Genomic DNA, 23,237 nt, shown 5'->3' with positions numbered 1-23,237 from the left:
ACTCTGTGCTGTTGTAACTCTCTATCTGCTGGAGATGAAGAAACAAACAGTTTGAGGTTTAAGGTTTTAATGGTTCTGCACAATATAACAATACTCCAACATAACAGATAACAAATGACAAACAGTGCAGGAAGAGGCAAAAAAGGCTTATTTATATGATCTTAAAAATAAAACAAAATGATGCTTCATCTCAACTTTTATAATCAATAGTATCTTGGGAGTTTCATTTTCCTAAAACCTATAACTCACGGGTAAGATACGTGGTGTTTGCCCCAGATAGGTCACCCACACCAACACACACGAACAAATATAGAGCTCTAAGAAAACTCCCAGCTGACGGTGATGAATTATCCATTGTGATTGTGAGTCATTTTTCTTATATGACACACAAACTACGGGGGTTCACAAGCTGGGAAGCATTAACAAAGCAGATTGACCTCCCACTTCTTCACACACACATTCTATATCTGAACTCACACTGATGGGATTTTGTGTGTCACAGAACATGAGAAAGTGATTCAGCCGATGCCTCTTTAACTCCCATCTGGAGGCGTTTAAACAATAAAACAGTTGAGCAGAATTGAGAGGAAACCTTTTCCACTCCGGGTTCAGCTTTAGTTACCCGGCTTATCTCCCCCTCAGAATCAACACGGTCAGGCCCAGAGCACCGCTGTTTATTCAAATGGAGCAAAGAAAAATACAGCTCCATCAGATCCAGGAGCCTGAAGTCATGTGTGTGCATGCGTGCGTGTGTGTGCGCGTGCGTGCGTGCGTGCGTGCGTGCGTGCGTGCGTGCGTGCGTGCGTGCGTGCGTGCGTGCGTGCGTGTGTGTGTGTGTGTGAATGGTGAATCCTGGGTGTTTCTAATGGCTCTATATTACAAAACCACATGCTGGACCTTCTGTCCAATATGGCAAGCCATTTGCCACTAGTTAACTTATTGTAAGTCGCTTTGGATAAAAGCGTCAGCTAAATGCAATGTAATGTAATGTAATAATTTGAGGATTTATTCCATATCCTTGATATCACACGGCAGCTGCCTACACTAGTTGGTTCTTTGATTTCACTTGTTCGCAGTGGCGAACCGTCAGGGCCTTCTGGAACACTCAGATAAAACAAACAAAAAATCGATTTAATTATATAAATAAAATGTAATCAAATGTAATACAATTTAATACAATGTACAGTGGGGCAAAACACTATTTAGTCAGCCACCAATTGTGCAAGTTCTCCCACTTAAAAAGATGAGAGAGGCCTGTAATTGTCATCCTAGGTATACCTCAACTATGAGAGACAAAATGAGAAAAAAAAAATCCAGAAAATCACATTGTCTGATTTTTAAAGAATTTATTTGCAAATTATGGTAGAAAATAAGTATTTGGTCAATAACAAAAGTTCATCTCAATACTTTGTTATATACCCTTTGTTGGCAATGACAGAGGTCAAACGTTTTCTGTAAGTCTTTTATATTTGTATTTTGGCCCATTCCTCCATGCAGATCTCCTCTAGAGCAGTGATGTTTTGGGCCTGTCGCTGGGCAACATGGACTTTCAACTCCCTCCAAAGATTTTCTATGGGGTTGAGATCTGGAGGCTGGCTAGGCCACTCCAGGACCTTGAAATGCTTCTTACGAAGCCACTCCTTCGTTGCCCGGGCGGTGTGTTTGGGATCATTGTCATGCTGAAAGACCCAGCCACGTTTCATCTTCAATGCCCTTGCTGATGGAAGGAGGTTGTCACTCAAAATCTCACGATACATGGCCCCATTCATTCTTTCCTTTACATTAGGGATGTGCATCTCCATCACTGAGGCCGATGCGATGCGCATCTCGATACGTTGCCACGATACGATACATTAACGATACCTTTGAAACACCAGGCGATGCGATACGATACGATTCACCCCTGTTGAGATACAGTTCGATACGATTTGATTCAACATTATGCGATTCGGGGCGATACGATGCGATTCAACACGATGCAAAAATAATGATACTTCAATATGGTACGACAGAGGATTTTTGTTTTATTCCTTATGCAGCAAATCATACATTAACAAAAAAGTGCTTTACATATTTGGTACTGCACATCCCATCATGCCGTTTATTTTTTTTACCTTTAAAAGCTCTCCAGAGTACAATTGTATAACACCTCACAGTTAAACAATGTAAGGATGCATTGCTCATGATTAACAATGTGCAAATAACAGCTACAATAGAGCAATGCCCATACAGCTGCCAGCCTGATGTGCTTAACACTCAGAGGCTAACTCAACAGTGAGCAGAAAGCAGTGGTTTCTATCTGAACAATAAAGAAAACAAATAACCTTTCACAAACAGGTATTTCATAACTGCTTACAGTAAGGAAGACATTTAAATTATTATTGGCCGTCACAGGCTGCTGTAAGCTAAACACCTCTCTCTGACAGAACACCTCACTGAGTGATTTAACTCATATGTCTCACTTTCAGGTTTCTCTTTTCAGCCGCAGACCCCATGTCGCCTCTTTATGTGCGTCGCTAAGTTCCTCGTACTACTTGTGTACTTTAAAGCGGCTCGGCATCGTTAACAATTTGCGAGTGATTTTTCAAGTTGACCGTCTGTAGTAAATAGTGCCGCGCACATATACCATCAGGACGTTACTGATGGGGTGCGGCTGCGGAGTGATACTGTGTGTATGCAAGTCCGCATCTAGGACGGATCTATGTATCATGGCTGTAGACCTGTTAAGTAATAAAGATACCTCATACAAAGGTCTACGGATACCTTATTACTCTCCATGACCTGCGGTCAACTATATAGCATAAATGACTATTACACCGTCTTTCTTGAACAATCCGAAGTGTTGCCAAACGTTTGATTTGTAGGTATTTTTCGGTGCGCTGTGTTTCTCTTTCTCCTCAACTTCCGTGTGTGTTGATAACTGAGACTCTCGTTCTCCGTAGTGGCGAAGCAAATATCAAAGATCGTCTCTGCTGAACGTTGACAAGATAAGGGGATTTTATATGAATGAATCGGTTTTTTACCGATGCAAAGACGCTACGCAATCGATGCATCGCGAGTTCAACCCAAACTGTAGCCGATGTGCACTCTTTCAACCGGTGCACTCGCATCTTGAACGTTTATGCCGGTGCACCGATGCGAATCGGTGAATCTTAACATCTCTACTTTACATGGATCAGTCGTCCTGGTCCCTTTGCAGAAAAACAGCCCCAAAGCATGATGTTTCCACCCCCATGTTTCACAGTAGGTATGGTGTTCTTTGGATGCAACTCAGCATTCTTTCTCCTCCAAACAAGTCAAGTTGAGTTTTTACCAAAAAGTTATATTTTGGTTTCATCTGACCATATGACATTCTCTCAATCCTCTTCTGGATCATCTAAATGCTCTCTAGCAAACTTCAGACGGGCCTGAACATGTACTGGCTTAAGCAGGGGGACACGTCTGGCACTGCAGGATTTGAATCCCTGGCGGCGTAGTGTGTTACTGATGGTAGCCTTTGTTACTTTGGTCCCAGCTCTCTGCAGGTCATTGACTAGGTCCCCCCCGTGTGGTTCTGGGATTTTTGCTCACCGTTCTTGTGATCATTTTGACCCCATGGGGTGAGACCTTGCGTGGAGCCCCGGGTCGAGGGAGATTATCAGTGGTCTTGTATGTCTTTCATTTTCTAATAATTACTCCCACAGTTGATTTCTTCACACCAAGCTGCTTACCTATTGCAGATTCAGTCTTCCCAGTCTGGTGCAGGTCTACAATTTGGTTTCTGATGTCCTTTGACAGCTCTTTGGTCTTGGCCATAGTGGAGTTTGGAGTGTGACTGTTTGAGGTTTTGGACAAGTGTCTTTTATACTGATAACGAGTTCAAACAGGTGCCCTTAATACAGTTAACAAGTGGAGGACCGAGGAGGCTCTTAAAGAAGAAGTTACAGGTCTGTGAGAGCCAGAAATCTTGTTTGTTTGTAGGTGACCAAATACTTATTTTACTGAGGAATTTACCAATTAATTCTTTAAAAATCAGACAATGTAATTTTCTGGATTTTTTTTCTCATTTTGTCTTTCATAGTTAAGGTATACCTAGGATGAAAATGACAGGCCTCTCTCATCTTTTTAAGTGAGAGAACTTGCACAATTGGTGGCTGACTAAATACTTTTTTACCCCACTGTATATAACATGAATAAATGAGAATCGTATCTGTATTGTTGATCTGTAATATTACAGTGTTACATTGATTTCTTTGTCCTTCTCGGACCATGCACTACGCATTTCAGTGGTTTTGTGTTAGAAAAGAAAGCAACCAATTAGATATCTGGGTAGAATATCCTTCAACCAAGGTATTCTATATCCTTAAGAGAATACCCTGGCCGTTGCACTGAATGAGAGCGTACGTTTGGACTGACAGTTTGATCAACCAATCATATATTGATTTGTAGCCAATGGGCGTATTCTTTCAGAATTTCCCTCGGTTTCAGGGTACTCTAGAAGGCCCGCTAGTTAACTGGCTCGAGAAAGAAGATCTAGATGAATGCGACGAAGCAATTCATGCCGTTTTATTGTTTTTAACGTTGATATGACAACAGGTGAAGATGAAGTTGTTGCGGAATTGTTGTGAGTACCCTTTTCAAGACGACAATTCAGTGATAAGACGGACATTATAATGAAGGGGGGGGGGGGGGGCGGCGGGTGTGTGTGTGTCTACAGAAGGTCCAGTTGTGATAGACACGGTTCGCCACTGCTTGTTAGATATATGGTCAAATATGGCAAGCCATTTGAGTATTTATTCAAATTCATTGATATCAGACGGCAGCTGCCTACACTAGTTGGCTCTTTGATTTCACTTGTTAGATATATGGTCAAATATGGCAAGCCATTTGAGTATTTATTCAAATTCCTTGATATCAGACGGCAGCTGCCTACACTAGTTGGCTCTTTGATTTGACTTGTTATATGGTCAAACTAGTTAGGCACTCTGCTTTACGAGTGAAATAAAACATTACACTAGTCATTCTTTTTCAGCAACTCGTGGCACTTTGTCCGACTAGTTAGCACATAAGCCTTACTAGTGACGCCAGGAGCAGCACTTGTAGTGCCAAAGTCCCAACTTGTAAGCTTTTTGATGAACTAGTGACCCTCTGACCTTACTAGTGACGCTAAAAGTCTTACAAGTGAACTAGTGCGCTGCAAGAGCTCTGACTTGTTAACTAGTTACAAAAAAGAAGCAGACCCACCTAGAAATGTTTGGTTCTAAAAACCAGAGAATGTTACAGTCATTGTTCTAAGAAGGTTTTCAGCGGGAAGTTTTTGTTTGGTTCCCAGAACGTTCTTCCGAAAGGTAGGATAACGTTCTCTAAAAACATTCTTAAAATGTTTGGTGATAACATTGTTAGAACATTATGGCCTCCTATTCTTAAAACGTTTTCAGCGGGAAGTTTTTGTTTGGTTCCCAGAATGTTCTTCTGAAAGGTAGGATAACGTTCTCTAAAAACATTCTTAAAATATTTGGTGATAACCTTCTTAAAATGTTTTTGAAAACATTGTTAGAACATTATACCCTACTGTTCTTATAACGTTTTCCCCAGAAGCTTTTATTTTGGTTCCCAGAATGTTCTTCTGAAAGGTAGGATAACGTTCTCTAAAAACATTCTTAAAATGTTTTTGATAACATTGTTAGAACATTATGCCCTACTGTTCTTAAAACATTTCCAGCTGCAAGTTTCATTTTTTATGTTGCCAGAATGTTATTATTTTAGAGGATAACATGGTTTATGCTAAAGAAATTATGCAAATGTTCCATGGTAACAATTTACTAAAATATACATAATAATTTACATTATTAGAACATAAAGACATAATATTCCTGTAATTGTTCAACTCAAAATTCCTGGGTAAGTGGACTGACCACTGTGGTCATTAGGATGATTATGATAGTTTACTTAACTATTGGAATTTGACTATTAACACATGTAAAAGGATGACACGGAATCAGCTGGTGAAAGTAACATTTGTTTATTAGAAAAGGGGAGCTGGGAGTGGAGGTTGGTTATGGCGGCAGTAGGAAACAGTTGTTCCAGGGTGGGTAGAGAGGCCTGGCTGGTCTTGGGAGTGTGGAAGGCCTTGGATTCCTCCGGGAGAGACACAAAAATCAGTGTGAAGCCAAAGCAGGCAAAGTTGTCAAAGAATATGCTGGTAAAAAGCTAGAGCGGCACACAACAAACCGTTCACGGCAACAATCTGGCAGGGAATGAGAGCAGGCTGCAGGCTTTCATAGTGTGGCTGACGAGCAGGTTGCAGGTGTGGTTGATTGGAGATTGCTCCCAGCCGTGTAGAGCAGACCAGCAGGCAGAGAGAGAGAGAGACACACAGTAGAAGCAAACACATACAAACACTAACAGGGGTTTCAGGGACGGGCAGTGATAGTCGGTCCGTTCTTCTATATGTCTGTCTTTGGTTTTCTAAGTATTATTATATGGATCATATGACAATAGAGATATGTGCATAAACAACAAAAACACTTGGGGTATAATGTTCAAACAATCTTATCACCAAACATTTTAAGAATGTTTTTAGAGAACGTTATCCTACCTTTCAGAAGTACATTCTAGGAACCGAAATAAAACTCCTCAATGAAACCATTCCTAGAACAATGAATGGTAACATTTTCAAAATGTTTTTAGAACCAACAATGTCTAGCTGGGAACTCAGACATGCCTACGCAAACATGCAATATCATGAATTACGTGCTTGTTTTGTTCTAAAAAGGAAAATGTGGTGACATCATATTTCTTTTAAACATCCTTTTCAACCAAATGCAGCAAGTTTGTTTTTTAAAGCGCACTACAAATAAATCTGACATTGACCATGACCCTGTTAATATTTCGCATCACAGGAACATTTTATAAAAAAATAATAACCTCCTGAAAACATTTTCAGAATGTTGCTTGGAGAATGTTCTTTATTTGTTATCATGTAACATTGAGGGAACGTTTTATAAAGAAAATCTTTAATGTGTTACCCCAAGAGCGTCCAAAAGACGTCCTTGGAATGTTGCAGGCAAAACGTTCCACTTTTGTTAACACATCACATTAAAGGAACATTTTATAAAAAAACGTTCTGTCATCTCAGGCCTCAATAACATCCTCAAAACATCCTCTGATTGTTGCAGTTAAAACGTTATGTCTTAGTTAACCTTAAACCTTATAGGAACATTATTTGAACAAATAAACATCCTAAAAAGGTTCTTTGAACATCAGATTAAAAAGTTTCTTTAAAACCTTATTAGAACCTATAGGTAATGTTAGCCAAAGTTGTGAGAACGCTCCCCGCTAGCTGGGATGTATTTATTATAAACGTTAGTCCTTAACATCTATCACTGTGTATATCACCATTCAAACATATTTTAAAAGTTGAACAAACCCCACACAGCTCTGAGAAATGTTGACTTTATTTAATCATTTCAGTAAAAACTAACGTTCATATTTCTCTTTTTGATTATAATACTGATGAACGTTCAAAACAAAGCACTTTGGCAACTTACCACATACGTTTTAAAATGCTTAATAAGCACGGTAAGTTTCATGATATAATTTCTCCGTCATAATCGGTTGTTTCCGTGAACGGCCGACTGTTGTGTGATGGCAAATGCTGCGGCTGCAAGACATTGTGGGACAGCATTTTCTCCTCTCCTTTCGGTAAGGGAGGTTCAGTGGTTCCTAAGCTAAAGGAGGTTATAAAGGAAGTTTGAAACCTCCTTTCCTATCATGTAGAGAATTCGAACGGCACTTATTATTAAGATGTATGCGCTCATGCATCTTAAGAAACTTATCACCAAAAATGTTAAGAATGTTTTTAGAGAACGTTAACCTACCTTTCAGAAGAACATTCTGGGAACCAAAATAAAATGCCCCGCTGAAAATGTTTTAAGAACAGTAGGGCATAATGTTCTAATAATGTTATCAAAAACATCTTAAGAAGGTTATCACCAAACTTTTCAAGAATGTTTTTAAAGAACGTTATCCTACCTTTCAGAAGAACATTCCAGGAACAAAAATAAAACGTCCCGCTGAAAACATTCCTAGAACAACAAATGGTAACACACATTTCTAGCTGGGAACTCACACATGCCACCGCAAACATGCAATATCTGCTTACAGCTTATCATGAATTATGTGCTTGTTTGTTTTTTTTAAAAGGAAAATATGGTGACATCAGATTTTTTTTAAAACATCCTTTTCAAAAAAATGCAACAAGTTTGTTTTTTAAAGCGCTCAAGAAATAAATCTGACGTTGACCTTGACCGTGTTAATATTTGCCATAACAGCAACGTTTTATAAAAAAAGAATAACATCCTGAAAACATTTTCAGAATGTTTCTTGGAGAATGTTCTTCATTTGTTATTATGTAACATTGAGGGAACATTTTATACAACCCTTTCTCTCATCTCAGGCCTCAATAACATCCTGAAAACATTTTCAGAATGTTGCTTTGAAAATGTTCTTCATTTGTTATCATGTAACATTGAGGGAACGTTTTATAAAGAACATCTTTAATGTGTTACCCAACAGCGTCCAAAACGCATCCTTAGAATGTTGCAAGGAAAACGTTCCACCTTTGTTAACATATCACATTAAAGAAACGTTTTATGAAAAGACTTTCTGTAATCTCAGGCCTTAATAACATCCTCTGAATGTTGCAGTTAAAACGTTATGTCTTAGTTAAACCTTATAGGAACATTATTTGAACAAATAAACATCCTAAAAAGGTTCTTTGAACATCAGATTAAAACGTTTCTTTAAAACCTTATTAGAACCAATAGGTAACGTTAGCCAAAGTTGTGAGAACGTTCCCCGCTAGCTGGGGAACTAGTTAACTAGTGGCATACATTGTCTGCACTAGTAAACTAGTAGCACCCAGAATCACTCACTAGTTAACTAGTGCACATTTTGAGCCTCAATAGTCAGCTTTAAGACCAAAAGAGGCTTCAACTAGTTAGTGAACATTTTGCCTTCACTAGTTAACGTGTAAGCTGCAATATGTATCCATTAGTTAACTAGTTGCCATTCATATGGCCAAGACGTTCACTAGTCAGCAATATGCAAATGAAGCAGGCGGGACCCAGATTCTGATTGGTCAGTTTAGCTCTGTGAGGGAGAGCCTTAGGGGGCGTTCTCCTGCAATGTTTTTAGCAACGTCTCGAAGACGTGAGGTGCATCAGTCGGGTATTTAGTGCCAAACTAGTTTGACCATATATCTAACAAGTGAAATCAAAGAGCCAACTAGTGTAGGCAGCTGCCATCTGATATCAAGGATATGGAATAAATACTCAAATGGCTTACCATAGTCCAATCAAAACTCATTCCCTGCTCCGGTTGACCCGGAGACAGGGAAAGTACATTTACTCAAGTACATTTACTCAAGTAGTGTACCTTATTACATTTTATAGATAAGTGTACTTGACTATTTCCATGTAATGCTAATTTTTTTATCTACTCCACTACATTTTAGAAGCAAATATTGCACTTTTTACTCCACTACATTTATATGACAAGATGTGTTACTAGTTACTCCTGCTATATTATTCATTAATACAACAACAATTAAACTCACTGATACATTATGATGTACTATTTTGGATTGGGATACCTGGCAGTATAAAAAAAGTATTCAAAAGTTGGAACTAAGGTATATTTGGCTACTAATACTTTGGTACTTTTACTTAAAGGTGGGGTAGGTAAGTTTGAGACACCGGCTCGAGATACACTTTTTGTTATATTCCATGGAATGCTCTTAACATCCCGATAGCAATGAATATCTTAAGTGCTTTGACAAAAAATCCATAAAAAAATTTCATCTGTGGAAGCCGTAGTACTGTAAAAAGCACGACCAATCATTTTAGCCGGCCCGGCTAAAATAACTGGATGGCCTACCTGCCTGTCAGCCTTCCATCTGTGCACAAACTTATCTCGTGCCCTCATTGGTCATGTGCACGTTCGTGTGTGTTGGAGGAGGGGCTCTGTAAGGAAGTGGCAGATTTTTTCCTGTGTATTTTCAAATTCTAGCGCACTCGAGCTGCTTTCTACCCCACCTTTAAGTATAATTTTTTTTTTAATGCAGGACTTTTGCTTGCACACAATCAGGAATTAACCTATTCAGGCAAATCTGTCCTGTACAGACAGATGGACGGATGGACGGACAGATGGATGGTACACATATACATATGCAAAGTAGAAAAGACATATATCAATAAAGCATCTAAAAAATACATAATATAAAATATACAGAATACATTAGGATACTTTTTAATAGAGCATCGTCATGTAGCATGTTTTGTAAAATGTCTCCGATACAGGAGACTGCTGTCTGTGTTCGGGTTAAACCAAATGTACATAACATGACTTACCTCATAAACCCTGATGTTTTCCCATACCTCCGTCGTTATTTGCCTGAGGAACATACGTCATACTTTGGCGACAGCAGTCCCAGTTTTGCAAGTTCTTGGTCAGTGGGTCTGTGCCAGTGTTGTGGTTCTAACTGATAAGGCCAGCTGAGGAAGTCCCGTCCCAGCGTCACAGGATACGGGGGTCAGCCCACGGAGTCTGAAAAACGTCCCCCCCCAGATAACTGCAGCCTCCAGAACTCTGCCTGCCAAAACGCCAAACACTCCCTCTGCTAGTGAGGTCCAATCATAACAGAAAGAGAGACAGCAGAGATGGGGGAGAAAGGGGGACGCAGAGAGTTGGAATGGGAGGAGAGAGTAACAACAACAAATATAAGCTATTCCAGTTGAATTGGCGAACAATCACTGACGGCAGTTAGTCTAGAAAAACAGGAACACCATTAACATCTAATGATATGCATCTTAGAAGCCTCAATATCTCTTTCCCTAAAGTAATCATGCTTAATCTCAGTTTCACGTTTATTGTGCAATGAGTACAACCCTGCACTCAGTTTGCAGGCTAAGATGTTATGAAGTACAATAAATTCACCCAGAGAGTACATCTTTTTGTACTTATTATCACTTTTTTTCATTTTCCACAGTTTCTTCAAGAGCACAGTTAGTCAGTTGGACAAATGACTTACTGAAAAAACGATTTGTGGTCAAACGTTGTGGTTTTTATGATTAACCAGAATGAGTATTGTGTGGCCTCATTGCCAGGACAGTACAATAATAGTTGAGGCAAAACATTTTTTATATGTACTTCCACTACTTTGGTTTTCTTTAGGCACAAACAGTTCTTCGTTCAGGAAACATTGTGGTCATAAATAAGAGAAAGCAACAGACGGGATAGGTAGGATGGGAACAGCAGTGTGTCATACATGCTTTTATATCATCACTCCTAGACTATACATTTAAACTCCCCCTGACAATGGCAAATGACTCAGAACTCATTCCCAAATTAATCAAAACGTTCAGGTGGAAATGCAAATTGTAGCGTTACTGCAATGTTTGCCCTTTACGTAAGGAACACATTTCTAGTAAATAATGTCGGAATTACCTACAAAGCCATCCCTGGTCTGGATTAAGATGATATGAATTCCCTTTTTCAGCCCAGCCAGCCCCCTAAGATCATCTGATCAATACAATTCTAAATAAAAAATCTACATATTGTTAACCAGATATGTATATGTATCCTCTTCGTAGCTACCATGTTGTTTTCAAATTACAACTTAAAGCTCCCCTATTATACTCTTTTTCTAACAGATCATGAATTATCACATCCCTCTGTTTCAGCCCTGTTCCAAAAGTGCTGATTCTGTGTATGTAGCTTTAAATGCTAATGAGCTGCTGCTGGCCACGCCCCTCTGAGAGGTGATTGGTTAAAAAAAACACATGGTGCTCGAGGAGGAGATTCAGGTAAGATGTGGTGCTTATTTATTGGCTAATGGTTGCACAACCCAAAAAAACATTGTGACATCAGAAAGTGGCCAAAAATCTGATCAGCTCATTTTCAGACAGGTTTTTATATAAATGGATCAGGACAGACAGAGATGGATTCTTATTTCCTGAAATATCTTAACATATAGAGGACCCACCTTTATGCATAAAATAAATGAAAAAGTGATTGCATAATAGCTGACCTTTAAGGCAATGTTACTGTTAGCTTAGCATTAGGGCCTCGAGAGGACACCAGGGACATATTCTCCCAGAAGATGTGCTGAAGAGTGGCTCCACGCAGTTCAATGAGTGTACATTGTTGAAGCACTGCTTTTAAAGTGTTGCAAAGTGCAACAACCAATGGGTGACATCACAAGGACTACGTCCACATCTTATATACAGTCTATAACTTCAACTGTCACATGAGTGTGCACCTTGGCTACCTAGAGGAAAGTCTCAGCCAGGTATCTGCTGGAATAATTGGCTTATTCCTGGAATTTATCCCTCTCCGCAGGATTATTAGTATCGTCCAGAATACTTAGAAAACAAGGAATTAATTAAGTGCCTCGAAAGGCTTTCCAGCCAGGCTTATCAGGTGATTATTGAAGCATGGTAAAATGTCATTACTGAGCCCTCAACTGACAGTTTTCTAGACAACGTATAATTAGATTTACCCTTTTCAAAGTCATAGATGCACGGATATGAACTTTACTTAAATCAACTAAACAAGCACAGTTTTAAAAACACCTGAAGGATATTCAATTATATTTTCATGTTTTGAGGAAAATCTTGACATACAACACATGGTCTTTTTGAGTGTGAGTATGAAACCAACACAGTCTCACTCTCTGATAGTCCAATAGCGACGGTTGGTCAGGGTCCTTTGGCGTGCAGATGTGACGCGCCGAGTCTCCTTCAGCTTCATAAACGGACTCAAAGAGCTTTCAACTGATTGCAATGTATTCCCATCGGCGGCGGTATTTGACGCTCAGGGAAGCACCGCATCGGTCCATGTTGGCGGCAGTTAAAGGCACTGTGAGCGTCCATTCCCATTGGATAACGGAGAATTTTACACCTGGAAGTAAGTATTCTCTTTACTGTCGATTGATTTTACAGTGATATCTGCACTACTCATCAACTCAAAAACACCAGATTATCCTTGTTAATTACACAACATTGATTGGTTTCAATTGTCTACAATGCTTTTGTATTTTTCCCCTTCGATTCGGAGAAACAAATATTTTTTCGGAGTTTAGGATGGCAGAAGACACTACACTACCCTTAATCCTCAGCTATCGTTTAGGACTAACCAGCCGCTTTGCTTGACAAACCCCGTGATTAGTCCTCAGGCTCTGTGATTGGATGTTGGAGTGTCAGTGCGCCAAGGTTACGCCGAGCGTCAAACAGCACTTTGAAATAGAATGAAACCCATCGACGGCACACTATTCAAAATTGTAGTTTTAAAAGAGGTTTTCGTATTTCCCATAATTAGAAGTTGCCAGTATTAAACTGTATACATCCCTGGAGGTTTAGGGGATGGGAAACACATTGGTGTCTATATACAAGTGATGAGTTGAGTATGATATATTAGATAAATAATTTGTAAATTGCAGCCAGATTAATGTTGTGGATGTTGTTTAAAAAGTTCAGGTGTTTAATAGTCTTCTCGCCTGTGGGATGAAACTGTCCCTGAGTCTGGTGGTTTTAGTCCGGATGCTGCGGTACCGCCTGCCAGACGGCAGCAGACAGAACAGTTTGTGGCTGGGGTGATGGGGGTTCTTTTATAATCCTGAGGGCTTTCTTTAAGGTTAACCTGGGGTTTTTACTCCACTACATTTATTTTAGTTACTTTACAGATTTGGATTAATGATGTGAAATATAAACAACCCTTAACCCTTTAACCGCCAGCGCCACCATTTTGACATATTTTAGTGTCAGAGCAATGACTGAACATTGTTAGATAATTTGATGCACAACATTTTTTTTAACAAGGGTGTAATTATTTTTTGGAAAATATGCTCGACCAATCTTTCGATGTGGCCTTTTATGGTCAACTAGCAAAATGACTTTTTTAGAGTTTCAGAGATGTTTTCCAATAACATATGGTAAATAAATGGCTAGATTCATGGTAATATTACTAAATCCAGTACTGCCTTATGAGTCTCAGAGTGAAAGAGTGATAATCATTTATACAGCACCTTTCATGCATGGCATTCAGCCCAAGGTTGCAAACAGATGATCAAGTTAGGCCAACACAGGATATAGAGATTTGCTGTTAGGCCAGTGGTTTCTTTTTAGGCCAATTCAGCATACAGTAAGATGAGCAAGTATTTTTTTATCATGAAAAACACTTTACATTACTTTTTTCCATTTTCTTTTTTACAATTATAATTTATTATCTTTCATGAATATATCTGGTTGTATATATTGCTCATTTTCCATAAAAGAAACAAAATGTATTTGAGTTTGTGTTTTATTTGAGTTTGATGCATACAAATACTGTACTGTAGATGATGATTGTTGAAAATGCACTTTTACCATAGAAAGCCAGCTCGAACAGTTGGTAGAGGCTCATAAAAACAAAACTGTGTGGTCAGTCAAAAAAGAAAAATGTGTTTGGGGTTATTTGTGGCCCATTTGATAAAAAAATGCAAACAAATAATTTTTCCATAGCTTTTTTCTTGGTCTGGCCATTAAAGGGTTAAATCAGACTTTAGTTACACCTGAGTAAAATTCAGTGAAGGTGATTGTCAAGTGCAAACAATCAGGCGAGATATTTGATAGTGGGTGGTTGAAAAGACAAAAAATGTATCTGCAGATCTCTATAAAGCATTATTAACACTAGAACCGCCAGAGGTCGCTGTATACCTAAAACCGCCAACGGGTAAAATGTACCCGCTATTGATTTGCAAGGTACAATGTTCTTTTATTTATCATACAGAACAGTGAGTTTTAATCGCACAGGGATGACATTTATACCAATAGAATCTTTGGACTCTCAGCTTTTCATATGATATAGTTTGTGCAGATAGCATGAAGTATAAAATATCGCTACAAGTGCTGATTTAAAGGCTTGGTGTTAGACTTGTGTTTTGTTTAGGTACAAATCTCTCAATCTCTCTCTATCTATCTATAACTATCTATCGATCCATCTGTAATGTTCTGTTCTATGGACATATAATTGTCTACATACACAGACGACGCAGACTACTTCTCTCATTCCGAGTGTCCATCTTTATTCAACTGGCACGTAACCTGCACACATGCATTACGTCGTCAACGTGAGCTCATTCATCCAAGATCTTGTATTCTCCAAGATGTTACACTATCTATAACTATATATCTATCTCTCTCTCTATCTATCTATCAATATATCTATCTATCTATCTCTCTCTATCTCTCTATCTATAAGGAACCGCAGTAGACAAAAGGCGTTGCTATAGCAACACTTCATGTTTACGCTGCATTTTCTATGAGGTAAATATTACCCGCTGGCGGATATAGGTATAAATGGCAATTTATTTGGCGATTTTTTTCAATCTGACTTCCTATTGACAATTTTTAACAAAAGAGGGTGCTATATAACTATATGCTATATAAAAGTCACGGACTGGGAGGTTTTTTTTTTTAAGGTTTATTGACATATCATATACACAACTAAGGTGTAGTTATGCAATGAAGGAAAAACTTGGGTCACAGGTTTCTCAAAAGTGCATTACAAGACATCTATCAATATGTGTGTATACTTCCACCATTAAACTGTCAAATTCTGCACATTTCTTATACTACAAACATACATCTTATAAGAGTATAATAAATATGTATGATATCGGTTAAAATAGGTGCTTCAACATAGTTAACATTGCAGGAAAGTTGATTGTCAAGTCCCAAAACAAACCATGCAATATATTAGACATTAAGTACTTTGTCAGGCTTAATATTTATCTGTAGATAGATACCCCCAAAGCTTTTTGCTTACATGTATTTAAAAGAAGACCTTAACCTAAAGTATTACACATGCAGCAGACCTTAGGCAAGGCAAGGCAAGTTTATTTATATAGCACCTTTCAACACAAGGCAATTCAAAGTGCTTTACAAAAATAAAAGACATTAAGAAAAAGGCATTTTAAAACAGTCATTAAAAAGAAACACAATCTACCTGCATTGCAATTACTCTAAACGTGTAATAACGTGCTTTAACCAGTAGGTGGTTCACGTTAAAAAGCTGTGAAGTTAAAGTAAAAAAAAAAAAAGGTAAAATATAGGCCTACTGTTGTTTCCGGTTTAGTTTACGACGGATATATTTTGTTATCCACAGACGACCACACATATTGTTTTGATATTTGTAATACAAAAGCGATGGAAAAAACCCACAGCAACACAGAAAAGATCTTAACATGACCCAGCTGTCTAGTAGTTAATAAAAAACAATAATATCAAAACTAAATATTACTACTAACTTTACTGTGAAATTAAAACAGAACGGTAAAAGAATAGTTTCCGGTCTATTCTTAGGCCCAATCTCTGTAGATAAATAAAGAACTAAGCCAGAGGTAATATTTAACGCAACCGAATCATTTATTACAATGCATTTATGTGATGACTTTCAAAGAGTAAAGTAAGCACTGCTGAATGAAGTATGATTTAATCTTTTACAAAATGTTTTTTTTCATATGGAATACAGTCAGAGGTCATCCAATCACAGAGCTTGAGAACTAATCACAGGGTTTGTCGAGCAAAGCGCATGGTGTAGTCTCAAACGATAGCTGAGGATTATGGGTAGTGTAGTGTCTTCGGCCATCCTAAACTAAACAACTATTTGTTTCTCAGAATTTAAGGGGAAAAACACAAAAGCATTGTACACAATTTAAACCAATCAAATTGTTATCCAATGGGAATGGCACTCACATTGCCTTTAAAGGCCCAGTGAAGTGTGCACCTGTGCATGATCTGTTATGCTAATACGTATAGTAATGACCAAAATTGTCCATTGGAACCCATATCAAAAAATGTTGGAATAGCAACAAATTTGACGAGTTTTGAATTTTCCGGGGAAATCTGCAGTCGACCTTCGCCTTCGTGGGCGTGGCTTGCGATCTACTGCGTGACGTCACGAGATGGACGCCGCTGCACTGTTTACATTCACCACCGTTCGTTTTTTCTCTTTTTCAAAGTCGAATTTCTCAACGTTTTTGAGCTAGTATTTTCCTGGAAAGTGTGTCGGAGTCGACTGGAAGTGATTGCCAATCGAGAAAACCTGACAATGGAGGCGACAGTGAAGAAAGAGGGATGAAAAACACAGGGGAAACGATGCATTGCCGCTGGCTGTAGTAATGTCAAGTCTGCCGAAGTGGCGATGTTTCTGTTCCCAAAAGATGAAGGTGAGCCTGGCTGGTGTCATTGTTTCGGAGATTCTTTGATTGATCATGATAAATAAAGGCCACTGGTCGATTCGAGAGAGAGAGAAAGAGAGACTGAGAGAGTTACAGGGTTGTTGTTAGCATCTGGTGCTAGCTCGGAGCTAACGGAGATTAGCTGTTTCAACAATAAGGAGAGGGAGAGTGCTCTCCTGTGGGACTGAGAGAGATAACGTCAGCTCAGGGAGGTAAACTGTAGCCTAAGTTATCTCAGTGGGTTTGGTCATCTATGTAAACAAATATTTCCATCTATGTAATATTAGTTGTATAAAATAGGTTAAGAAATCATTCCAATGTTTTTTGATTATTGAAATATATGTTTCATATGAGTGTTGAGAGCTGTATCCGTAAATCTCTTAATGTTGCCCTCAAAGTGCACCAGATTGATCACTTTCCTCATCTATCCTGTCCGAAAAGCTGTCCAAATCAATCATTTCTCTCACACTAGTATCACTTTCCAGAGTCTCCGCCATGTTTACAATCGCAACTGGGTACATCTTGTGACGTCACAGCCACTATCGTCTGCAACTTCCGTTAGGCTCAGACGGCAAAATTAATAATTCATTCATTCATTAATTATGAATTATTAAAAATTATTTTAGCCATGAACAGGCACAATGATATGTAAGGAATGAAACTGCCATTTCATTTTGGTGCAAAAACATGCACTTCACTGGGCCTTTAAATGCCGCCGACATGGGCTCTTTCTCATTTCTCTAATTCCCCTCCTCGACTCCCCTCCTCGAATCCCCTCCTCGAATCCCCTCCTCGACTCCTAGCCTCGTGTCTTAGTCCCGCCCACAGCAGATGCGAGCGGAGGAGTCGAGGAGCGGAACCGAGGAAAGAGGAGGGGAAGCAGCAGGCGGTTAGAGAAATGGTCCCTGTGATTTGCCCCTTCTGGTTCCCAGCATGACTCAGCAGCTGCTATCATGGCGGCTCTCCTACAGCACAGGTGGTTTGTCTCAATATGTATCCGGTTCAGTGTTTTTGGGTTGGAAATTGGTTGAAATCTTAATTTCTTTGACTTTGTTTTGAAATACGCCAAATAATAGGTTGACAAATGATTGTATATCATATACGAAATAACTAAAGCATGATGCAATAAGAGTATCAAAGCAGTCGGATGAATTCCTCCCAAACATTATTACAAGTGAATCAAAACAATTATTTATCCTTTCTTCTCACATTTCTGTCTTTCCATATGTTAATCCAACGTTCCCATTGTAAATACAACTGACCTTGGTTTAAGTGTTACCCAATCAGAGAGCTGTATTGTTCTGGCAGGGAGCCGTCAGTGCTCTGTTGTTCAGCATGTTAAACATATTAGATTATATAATGTGTTATATTGTCTGGTGTACCATAGACAGACTGATTGGGGTTGGAAAACATTATGGGTACATGTTCAGTTTGTAATGCAGTAGTGGCTGCTTGCCACTTAATAGCACTTACGCAGTGAAAAAGTGCTGGGTTAAAAAATAACCCAATTACTGTGTGAACACAGCGCCGGGTCAGAGCACATGCTGGGCTGTTTCGTTCCGACTAACCACATTTATGCGATTACAGCTGTATTAATATAACCTTGGTATTAAATTGTAGCATATTTCTGACGCTGTGTTTTTGTAATCAAACCCAATATCAAGAACAGTAACAATACACATCCCAAGAGGGCAGTTACACAACACAGGGTCAGGGGAGATGTCTGGATTTATTAAAATCCTTATTTAAAACATCCACAAGCAACATTTGAATGCATTTTTGGGTAGGAATGATAAGTGAAAGGAATCAATTTGTAGGAAAAAAGCAAAAATAGTTCTGTTTAAAAACAATTTAAAAAAACTATTAACTTGTAAAAAATTCAGAGAAATATTTGCACAAAATATAAATGCATGAAAATCTAAGAACACAAAACACAAAAGATAGCGACATACTAGAATTTGAAGTTGATGTTTTTTTGTGTATTAATGTAATGCATATTGCATAGATCCTCTGCTTACCTCTGTCCAATGATGTGATAATACGAGAAGTAGGACTTTTAATGTTTGTCAAAAATATGTTATCCATGACAAAGACCAGATGATGACTAGACAGCACCGAGGTCATCAACAAATCACTTCGACAATAAGAACATGCGAAATCGTTTTTTTGTGACAGAAAGCTATTTGAAGCAGGACGAAGACTAACATATAGTAGCTGTTAGTAATCCATTTCTTTTAATAATGAAACCCAAAAAATAGATACTTTGATACAAAACAATCAAGTTTATCATGATTGTTTACAAGCTATTAGAATATATCAAGAGACTAATGAATAATAGACGTATTAATATATGCTTAATACTGTTTATTTCGATAATCCAAACATCGAAATAAAGGAGTGCATTTTACTATCTTAACAACAACAGCGGATGTATGTGATACACTGTCTCTGATTAGAATGCATACAGCTACAGCCTTCCTGACTCATGTCTTTACTCACAGTCTCTATCTTTTGCTGTTGAATTGTTAACCTGGACTCTGTCTCCTTATCCGTGTGAAATCTCACTAAATCTTTCGTCATATTTCTCTCGCTTTTTTCTGCACATAACGCTTTCCTTATTCCCTGAATCTGAACTTCCCTCTTCTTTTTATTTTCTTTGATGAAAGATGAATACAGATGCAGATTTGCATATTTGTTTAATATTTTAAGGCATTCCATGAGGAAAATCAACGCACTCGGCATTAACAAAGCCAAATGCAACTTTTTATCTAATGTTGATTTCTGCTTCAAACCACTTGTTAAGAAAAGTGGAACGTTTAGTACATCATCAAAAACCTGGTTATCCAAATACATGTTTACATTGGTGTAAAATCCTGTTTATTAAAAGAGGACATATCAAGCTCATTTCCAGGTTCATATTTGTTTTAGTGTCTCTACTGGGACATGTCTCCATGCTTTAATGTTCAAAAAGCTCTTTATTTTTCTCATACTGCCTGTGCTGCAGCACCTCTTTTCTGGTCTGAAACCAGAGCCTAGTGTGCTCCGATTGGTTAGCTCAGGGGTCTGCAACCTTTTTGACCAAAAGAGCCATTTTGCTCCTTTTTCCAAAACATTTTTTTGTCTGGAGCCGCAAAACATATTTCATAGCTTGATAGCTAATAAAGTTGTATTTATTGTTATATCAGACAAAAACTAGTTTTTTTGCATTTATTAGGCTATTTACTACATTATATAAAACTGTTAACCTCTAATAAGAAACAAAGAACTCCTATAAGGAGAATTACAAATAATACACAGGCCTACTTTAAAATAAATTAAACACAGCACTTGGGGAGTCCTCTGCACATTTGAAGGAAAAAAAATATTATTAAAATGGGCCCACTTTGAAATAAATAAAACATATAGCTGCACCCTAAAAATAGTTAAAGGTAGGGTAGGTAAGAATGGAGAAACCAGCTCGAGTGCGCTCGAATTTGAAAATACACAACCGGAAAAAATATGCCTCTTCCTTCAGAATTCCTCACAGAGCCCCTCCTCCAACACACACGAACGCGCACATGACCAATGAGGGCACGAGATAAATGTGTGCACAGATGGAAGGCTGACAGGCAGGTAGACCATCCAGTTATTTTAGCCGGGCCGGCTCAGATGATTGGTCGTGCTTTTTACAGCGCTACGGCTTCCAGAGATTCATTTTTGTATGTATTTATTGTCCAAGCATTTAATATATTCATTGCTATCGGGATGTTAAGAGCATTCCATGGAATATAACAAAAAGTGTTTTCTGAAATAAATTACATACCCCATTGAATTATGACTGAAGATCGTCAGCTGTCTTCCTCTCCGTGTTGTTCCCGTTGTTTCTCGATACGTAAAGGCTGCAGTGCAGCACCTTTGACAACTTCTCTCTACATATCAAACATACCGGTAAACCAGCATCGTTTGCTGTGAAAGCATATAACTCTGTCCACACAGAATTAAATCCTGTGTTCCTCCGGTACATTTCTTTGATTTATCCATAGTTCGCTCATCGAGCCGGGGGTCAGGTTATTCACCCGCAGGAAAAGGCGCTCGCGCGGGACCGGAGCAGGATGTGACGCATATTTTAGTTGACCTAATTAAAACCGTTTTGTTTTTTATTTATGTGTCAAAGTATTACCTCAAAATACAAGATAGGAAACATTTTCAACCATGCAACAAAATATAAATAGTCCTACAAATACTTTTATTTTATTTCCTTCTTATTTTTTGTCTAAGCTCAAGGGAGCCAGAGCAGAGGGCTTAAAGAGCCTGTGACACGAACCCAACAACTGTTGTGCAATGAAATAGTGGGCTATTAGTAATATCGAACCGTCAGTTTAAAAAAGAAAAAGCGATACCGTTCCGATAAATATCAATAATTTCGAACATCGCGGGAAAATTCCTTCGACTCATTTTGAGGTTTTGGGGGAAGCCGGAAGTGACGTCAATGCGGGAACGCTTCACTGTGCGGCGAGAGAGCCAAACACGGACAAAGTGTGTTGTCATGCGTAGAAATGGTGAATTACTGAGTTTAGGCACGTTAATAACGTTTTAATGAAGTTGACTACAGTATATTCATATTTGTCAGTGCTTTCATGTCAATTCGGCGAACATAAACATAAATGATCGTGGTGAAGATGATGATTAAATTAGGATTAAAAATCGGTAGTGAGAGCTGCTGAATTTCCTCCCGTCGGATGTGATATAAAAACAAATCGATTATTTTTGTAAACTCAAGTGGATGAAACTACATTTATTAGTGCTTTCATGTCAATTCGGCGAACATATGATACATTAAATGATCGTGAGGATGATGATTTAAAAATCTTTTGTTTGAACCGGTCTGCATTTCCTGAGGAGAAAACAAACCTTAGCTTTTTGTAGTTGCAGTCAGTGGTGTAGTGGGCGTTGGATGCGGGGGTACGCCGTACCCCCACTTATTTGAAGCATGATTTCTTTTTTTAATAGTCTAATACATCTAAAATCATTGCCAGTGTTATCAGTTGCAAGTGTGTGTTTGTTGTAATAATGACGAAAACATAATAGGCAGATTTCACAGTAATTATAATAAAAACGTAGCTCAAGCATTTATGCAACTTGATTTGAAGCGTGTGTGTGTGAGGGGCAGAACTGTGTGTGTACGGTGACCAGGTGTCCCGCACTGTGCGGGACTGCACACACAGCATTTTTATTATTTGTCCCGCGTCCCACACATTGAGACTATGTCCCGCATTTGAGTGATAGTCGCGCAGAAAGGCCGGATCGGTTCGCTGACAGCCGGCACCGCCCTTTATTATTATATTGTCTAAACGGCATCATGTAAGTTGCGCTGACAAGCGACACAGAGGTCCCCAAGCCCCCCCCGTTGACAGTTCACGAGCGCGTCCATAGTGTCTCCCGTCCACCCACCACCCCGTCCACCCAGTTAAACATCCCCACTACACCACTGGTTGTAGTAGTACACCAACGTGGATTAAACGTGTGTTTTTTTTTACCACAATGTTGGGGAAATTAATGGATAAAATGCACGGATTATTATTATTATTATTATTATTATTATTATTATTATTATTATTATTCCCATTCCGATCGTGACACTAGGTTCACCGTTTACCCGCAGCGAGGCTCCCCCCGTTGACAGTTTACGTGGGCTGGGCTGGGTGCAGTGGCGGACTGGCCATCGGGACGAATCCCGATGGGCCGGTACCGAAGTGGGCCGGTCGGATAAGTCACTAGCACGTCCCCCACTCCCCCCGTTGACAATTTACTAGTTGTACCGAAGTGGGCCGGTCGAGAGTCCCGGGCTGATTTTTAGTCCCAGTCCACCACTGGCTACATGACCGTATGATCGCCCATATTGACGCACCTAATTCCTAAACTTCTAACAGATACAAAATAAACCGATCCTTCAGCCTCATATGAGCTCTCAGACACGTTCAAAATTAAACTGTCATCG

At 38.9% G+C, this 23,237-nt stretch overlaps 1 long non-coding RNA gene across 3 annotated transcripts; it reads right to left on the bottom strand.

Annotated features, from left to right (window-relative positions):
* Positions 1-5,842: 5,842 nt before the first annotated feature.
* Positions 5,843-21,334, bottom strand: LOC307028911. 3 transcript variants are annotated; one of them, XR_013805144.1, is made up of 4 exons: positions 21,063-21,334; positions 10,392-10,660; positions 8,014-8,066; positions 5,843-7,900 (listed from the first exon to the last, which is right to left on the bottom strand). It is a non-coding gene; the product is annotated as an uncharacterized lncRNA (long non-coding RNA). The 3 variants fall into 3 exon arrangements; XR_013805143.1 differs by having other exon boundaries at positions 5,843-8,066; XR_013805145.1 differs by having other exon boundaries at positions 5,843-8,066; positions 10,392-10,657.
* Between the last annotated feature and the right edge of the window lie 1,903 nt (positions 21,335-23,237).

This window comes from Notothenia rossii (assembly GCF_949606895.1).
Source record: "Notothenia rossii genome assembly, chromosome: 2".
Classification (NCBI taxonomy): domain Eukaryota; kingdom Metazoa; phylum Chordata; class Actinopteri; order Perciformes; family Nototheniidae; genus Notothenia; species Notothenia rossii.
This window is presented reverse-complemented; position numbering and strand designations above follow the sequence as displayed.